Raw genomic sequence first — 8,178 nt, forward strand, 5'->3', positions numbered from 1 at the left:
CTGTTTGTCTATGGCAGGATTTGAACCCAGGACTCCAGAAATGCAGTGCTATCCACTGAGCCGCTGTGTTACCCCATCCATAGAATTCTATGGGGAGAAGCAAAATGCGGTAGAAAAGCAGCGGAAAACGTAAATGTTTTTGGGATTGCCTCTTCTTGCATTTTCCTGATTCAGGACTCCTGTGAATCCGCAGACCTGTGAGGCCTGTGCCACTCCCGGACAGCGCCCCACCCTGCTCATTTGCGGGTGACACATGGATTCTTCTGTATACGGATCCATTGCCTTTTATTGGTGTATTGTATATGTGTTCTTCCAAGCCCTGACGTCTCCAGAATCACACTGACATGAATGCGTACATATGGCGTCTGATAAGCGTGAACACCACACATATGTGATATGCAGACGTGTGACCACAATTTATAGCGATCTCTAAGAAACCTAAATCTGAAAATGGACCGCCACGTACGGCTATAGTCTAAGGCCGAGGCCCCACATGCTGTAACGTTGGTGGAAACACCTGCAGCAAAGACTGCAGCATTTTACAGTCCCTTGGATTATAGCAAACCTCATCCACACGTTGCAGAAATGCTGCAATTTCCAAAACCACCGTAGGCCGTGTTCAGACAAGGCTGCAAGTTTTTTTTGTCTAATTTTGCAGCCATTGCGTATTGTGCATTGCTGTGTATTATCAGGCCGGGGCCCCCTTTATAGATGGAGTCTGGCGGATATCAGATCTGTGAAGTATAATTGGGCTTTGCGGTGAGTGACAGGCTCCCTCCCATTATATAATTAATCGCCTCATCTGTGGTTAATAATGGAGGGAGATGGAAGCGCGGACCCCGGGGAATCGGAGGGAACTCCACACTAATTATAACTGAGAGCTATTTGGAGGAATTCTCCTGAGCTGGACGCGGTGAAGGCGGCGTCTGTATTAATCACGTCTGTCTCATTACTATAGCTATTAATACATGGCAGGGAGATGCAGCATGTGCTAGAAGGTCATATTTGTAGGGATCAGAGGGCCTGGGGTGTGCCACATAAACCTCCCCCACCATTACAACACCAGTCTGATTCCCAAATTGCACCAAATTCTGCCCCTGGTTCTGGATCCATCTGTCCCGGCCATGTTTTTCCAATGCACAGTGATAACATTTTTGCCCCCTGGAGGTTTGTCTGTTCCCCTTACACAGTAATGGCGCCGCACTGGTCATCTGCTGGTATAGGCCACCCGGGCATGTTAGTCGGACACCAGTGCTGTATCCGGCTGCAGATTCACTCAACCACTAATACTATTCTTCACGGCCTCCTCTGATCCTTTCATCCAAAACTTGTTCCCGTCGCCTCTCGCTGGATGTTTTTCCTCGATCGCACCATTCTTGGTAACTTCTCCACCACGCTGTACCAGAACCCCCCACAAGATGGCAGTGCATGAGATCCTGACCGGGCTAGTCCAGCACTGAGGACCAGATCTCGCTCCAAGTCTCTTCCATCACTGAGTTTTCCCATCTAACGTGTATTCACACCGACACCGATCCACAGAAAACTTGTCATTGGATTTTAAGTTGTGGGGTGCAAAGTCTAATGTCCATACGGGGGGGGGGGGGGGGGGTCTCTAATAAAGTGGCCAATCAAAGTATAATAATAATAATAATTAATAATTAATTTTCTTTATATAGCGCCAACATATTCCGCAGTGCTGTTCAATATAATGAATATGGCTATCACACACACACAGCTAAATGGGACCATGCATAAAAAAAAAAAAAAAATCAATAAATGCGGATCAGCAGCACACACTAGTATATAGATCGCAATACACTCAGAGATATATAGACCACAATACACACAGGGGTATATAGACCACAATACACACAGGGGTATATAGACCACAATACACACAGGGGTATATAGACCAAAATACACACAGGAGTATATAGACCACAATACACACAGGAGTATATAGACCACAATACACACAGGGGTATATAGACCACAATACACACAGGGGTATATAGACCACAATACACACAGGGGTATATAGACCACAATACACACAGGGGTATATAGACCACAATACACACAGGAGTATATAGACCACAATGCACACAGGGGTATATAGACCACAATACACACAGGGGTATATAGACCACAATACACACAGGGGTATATAGACCACAATGCACACAGGGGTATATAGACCACAATGCACACAGGGGTATATAGACCACAATACACACAGGAGTATATAGACCACAATGCACACAGGGGTATATAGACCACAATACACACAGGGGTATATAGACCACAATACACACAGGGGTATATAGACCACAATACACACAGGGGTATATAGACCACAATGCACACAGGGGTATATAGACCACAATACACACAGGAGTATATAGACCACAATACACAGGGGTATATAGACCACAATACACACAGGGGTATATAGACCACAATACACACAGGAGTATATAGACCACAATACACACAGGGGTATATAGACCACAATACACACAGGGGTATATAGACCACAATACACACAGGGGTATATAGACCAAAATACACACAGGAGTATATAGACCAAAATACACACAGGAGTATGTAGACCACAATACACACAGGAATATATAGACCACAATACACACAGGAGTATATAGACCACAATACACACAGGGGTATATAGACCACAATACACACAGGGGTATATAGACCACAATACACACAGGAGTATATAGACCACAATACACACAGGAGTATATAGACCACAATACACACAGGAGTATATAGACCACAATACACACAGGGGTATATAGACCACAATACACACAGGAGTATATAGACCACAATACACACAGGAGTATATAGACCACAATACACACAGGAGTATATAGACCACAATACACACAGGGGTATATAGACCACAATACACACAGGAGTATATAGACCACAATACACACAGGAGTATATAGACCACAATACACACAGGAGTATATAGACCACAATACACACAGGAGTATATAGACCACAATACACACAGGAGTATATAGACCACAATACACACAGGGGTATATAGACCACAATACACACAGGGGTATATAGACCACAATACACACAGGAGTATATAGACCACAATACACACAGGAGTATATAGACCACAATACACACAGGAGTATATAGACCACAATACACACAGGAGTATATAGACCACAATACACACAGGAGTATATAGACCACAATACACACAGGAGTATATAGACCACAATACACACAGGAGTATATAGACCACAATACACACAGGGGTATATAGACCACAATACACACAGGAGTATATAGACCACAGTGCACACAGGAGTATATAGACCACAGTGCACACAGGAGTATATAGACCACAATACACACAGGAGTATATAGACCACAATACACACAGGAGTATATAGACCACAATACACACAGGGGTATATAGACCACAATACACACAGGGGTATATAGACCACAATACACACAGGAGTATATAGACCACAGTGCACACAGGGGTATATAGACCACAATACACACAGGGGTATATAGACCACATTGCACACAGGAGTATATAGACCACAGTGCCGTTCTTTTTTTTCTCTCTACATTTTTCCCTATCAGTATGTCCTTATAGAATGGGAGGAAATTCACGTAAACACAGGGAGAGCATACAAACTCCTTGCAGATGTTGTCCATGGCAGGACTCAGACCCAGGACTCCAGCTCTGCAAGGCTGCAGTGCTAACCACTGAGCCACCAATGTTGTCCCAATGCCGTTCTCTTTAGTTCTCAGTACTGCGGTATTAAGACACGCCGAGTCCGTCCTCATCTCTCACTTTCATCCTCCTGATATGATGTCATTATCCCAAATTAGCGGCACTCCTGTACCAAACAATAACATCCCATAACGTAGTGCAGAGAACTCCTACAGCCACTAGATGGCGGCACAACCTCACATCACATTGTGGAGCACAAGGAAAAATAAGGATTTCATAAAACCTCAGGCTAATGTCCTTGCTAAATATTCTGTCCCCAGATCCCATTACGGGATATATAGGGAGTGAGATATACTGTATGTCCTAAAGTTAGAGTGCCCCCCGCCCCATTATATTCACTTTATTACATCTACCACATCACGTGTTTTCCTGCAGAGTAGTTTTAGGTTTGGGGAATGTATTTTTTGTATTATCTAGAGGGGTTTTAGGGTTTGTATATAGTATTTGGTGGTCTTGGGTAAGAAAGGGTTTTGCCGGGATTTATTGACAACCTTAGGACAGGTCATCATTATCCGGCCCCTCTGACCCCACCGATCTGCTGTCTGAAGAGGTCGCAGAGTTTAATATCAAGAACACTGCCGTTAGTTTTATAGTGGCTGTGCTTGGTATTGCAGCTCCTCCTAATTCACTTGAATGGGACTGAGCTGCTGCTGTACCATGTGACCAATAAACCTGACGTCATCAGTACAGGAAAAAGGCAGCCAGATTGGGAACAGGGGTGGGCTGGGTGTTGGACCCCCACTGATCGCAAGAGGACCCGGGGTAAGTCATCTATATATAAATTCTAGAAAATCCTTATCAAACAGATCATCAATCAGACTAAGAAAATCCCATAAAAGTGGTTTTCCAGAAACAGCGCCACACCTGCTGCGAGGTGATGTATGGTATTGCAGCTGATCCCCACTGAATCTCCATTGACATGAATGAAGCTGAGCACAGCGCGCAGACAGGTGTGACACCATTTATGGAGAGCCGCCATCTTTTCCCATATCCTACCCCGTATTGAGGACACCACAGCCTAGCGGGTCCATGGCCGGTCAGAACGCATATGCCGTGATGTCATCTGCAGCAAATTGTATGAACAAAAGTGACCAGATCCAACCATCTTAGGTAAATTGTAATAGACCCCAAAATCGTCCATCGCTCAGGGGTGAGCGCCTGAACTGTCACGTCTATATTTATACCGGGAATAATAGCGTCACATTAGAAGATCCGCCATCATGTCGGCGGTATCCCACCAGGCTGCATCTGTCTCCGTGTTTTCTATATTCTCCTCTCCTAATTACATAGCAGCAGCGTATGGAGAGTTCTCAAGAATCAACTGGCAAGACGCTTCTATAGCGCGCACCCCGCCAAGAAGATCTGCGAGCTGTCAGTATTTCACAGGGCACTTAAAGGGAAAAGACTCCTTAAATGAGAGATCCAGGGATCAATGGCATGAGATCAGACATGACAGACATCTTCTCTTATCATCTTCATCTTCTGTTCTTGGGTTACTCTGCAAAAACTGAGCAGAAACCAAGAAACCAGTTGATCTGCCAAGTGACTGGTGGGGATCTCAGCATCTTAAATGGTATGGGCACTTTAAGGAAATCCTGGAAATATCCTCAACACCATAGTCAGCCATGTTGGGTCTCACAAGGCCCCGTCTTCTGTCATCTGGTCACTGAAAGATTTAGATTTTTGCTCTTTTTGGAGTCACTAGTTTTGTTGGTAGGGGGATCCTGTTAATAGACCATAGTACCCTTCATATGTGCGTGCCTTGTGCTGGACCATTATGGTGTCACCGGAGGATCCTCTGGTATTATGGTGGGTCAGTCAGACACTGTTCTCAGCAGTGGGAGGTGAAGGAGTTTTTGTCAGTAAGAGAGGAAGTAGCTATCTTCTGATTAGTAAGAGAGTAAATAGCTATATCCTTATTAGTGAGGGAGGAAGTAGCTGTCTTCTCATTAGTAATAGAGGAAGTAGATGTCTTCTCATCAATGACAGGGAGTAGCTGTCTCCTCATTAGTAACAGAGTAAGTAGCTGCCTTCTCATCTCCAATAGAGGAAGTAGCTGTCTTCTCATCTGTAATAGAGGGAGTAGTTGTCTTCTCATTTGCAATAGAGGAATTCGCTGTCTTCTCATTAGTAATAGAGGAAGTAGCTGTCTTCTCATTAGTAATAGAGGAAGTAGCTGTCTTCTCATTAGTAATAGAGGAAGTAGCTGTCTCCTCATTAGTAATAGAGGAATTCGCTGTCTTCTCATTAGTAATAGAGGAAGTAGCTGTCTTCTCATTAGTAATAGAGGAAGTATCTGTCTTCTCATTAGTAATAGACGGAGTAGCTGTCTTCTCATTAGTAATAGAGGAAGTAGCTGTCTTCTCATTAGTAATAGAGGAAGTATCTGTCTTCTCATTAGTAATGGAGTAGCTGTCTTCTCATTAGTAATAGAGGAAGTAGCTGTCTTCTCATTAGTAATAGAGGAAGTAGCTGTCTTCTCATTAGTAATAGAGGGAGTAGCTGTCTTCTCATTAGTAATAGAGGAAGTAGCTGTCTCCTCATTAGTAATAGAGGAAGTAACTGTCTTCTCATTAGTAATAGAGGAAGTAGCTGTCTTCTCAGTGACAGAGGAAGTAGCTGTCTCCTCATTAGTAATAGAGGAAGTAACTGTCTTTTCATTAGTAATAGAGGAAGTAGCTGTCTTCTCATCTGTAATAGAGGGAGTAGTTGTCTTCTCATTTGCAATAGAGGAATTCGCTGTCTTCTCATTAGTAATAGAGGAAGTAGCTGTCTCCTCATTAGTAATAGAGGAAGTAGCTGTCTTCTCATCAGCGACAGAGGGAGTAGCTGTCTCCTCATTAGTAATAGAGGAAGTAACTGTCTTCTCATCCGCAATAGAGGAAGTAGATGTCTTCTCATCTGTAATAGAGTAAGTAGCTGTCTTCTCATTTGCAATAGAGGAATTAGCTGTCTTCTCATTAGTAATAGAGGAAGTAGCTGTCTCCTCATTAGTAATAGAGGAAGTAGCTGTCTCCTCATTAGTAATAGAGGAAGCAGCTGTCTCCTCATTAGTAATAGAGGAAGTAGCTGTCTTCTCATTAGTAATAGAGGAAGTAGCTGTCTCCTCATTAGTAATAGAGGAAGTAGCTGTCTTCTCATTAGTAATAGAGGAAGTAGCTGTCTTCTCATTAGTAATAGAGGAAGTAGCTGTCTTCTCATTAGTAATAGAGGAAGTAGCTGTCTCCTCATTAGTAATAGAGGAATTCGCTGTCTTCTCATTAGTAATAGAGGAAGTAGCTGTCTTCTCATTAGTAATAGAGGAAGTATCTGTCTTCTCATTAGTAATAGACGGAGTAGCTGTCTTCTCATTAGTAATAGAGGAAGTAGCTGTCTTCTCATTAGTAATAGAGGAAGTATCTGTCTTCTCATTAGTAATGGAGTAGCTGTCTTCTCATTAGTAATAGAGGAAGTAGCTGTCTTCTCATTAGTAATAGAGGAAGTAGCTGTCTTCTCATTAGTAATAGAGGGAGTAGCTGTCTTCTCATTAGTAATAGAGGAAGTAGCTGTCTTCTCATTAGTAATACAGGAAGTAGCTGTCTTCTCATCTGTAATAGAGGAAGTAGTTGTCTTCTCATGAGTGGGAGAAGGGCTCACTATCTTGTTATCAGTGACAGAGGAAGTAATTATCTTCTCATTAGTAATAGAGGACGTAGATCAGTGATTGAGATTTCAGTAATATCTCAGTATAGTTATCACATCGCTGGGATATTACCATGAAAGTAAATTTACCAGATGGGTTTCTGTCAAACATGCAGCAGATTTATTGTCTCTTCTCAGTAAATAGACTTAGGTTGTGTTTGACATGTGATTGATGATTTACAAAGAGACAACCTGTCCTGGAGACGTCTCTCCTCCATCTTACTGAATTGTCCATCAATCTGTCCTTGGATTCCTGCAGATGTTTCCACTTTGCATGTAATGAGTGAGCACAATGCTGTAATGACAATGACCACATGATGGCTGCCGCCTGCGCTGTCACATCTGCAGGGAAACCATGAATGATACAAGACCAATGACCGGCGCAGGCTGCTTAACCCCTTAAGACGAAACTCCATCTGCGTAATACACACAGCGAGACGTTCGCACGTTCCTGTCGTAGTTTTAGATAAACTGGGGCCAGAGATTGGCGTCTTAGAGGAGGTGCCGTTATCTTTGTCACCCTGTCTCTGTGCCTTAGGGGGTTTCTTATTGTATTCTCTGTGTATAAAGTCACCTGTAGGAGTTCTGGCTCTTACTAAGGAGATCCAACAGGTATATACTCTGTATATATGTAGTATTACAGGCAATCATCCACATATTAGCCAATTGGGGCCTGTCCGTCGACAAGCTGTAGACAG

The sequence above is a fragment of the Leptodactylus fuscus genome, chromosome 9 (assembly GCF_031893055.1).
Source record: "Leptodactylus fuscus isolate aLepFus1 chromosome 9, aLepFus1.hap2, whole genome shotgun sequence".
NCBI lineage: Eukaryota > Metazoa > Chordata > Amphibia > Anura > Leptodactylidae > Leptodactylus > Leptodactylus fuscus.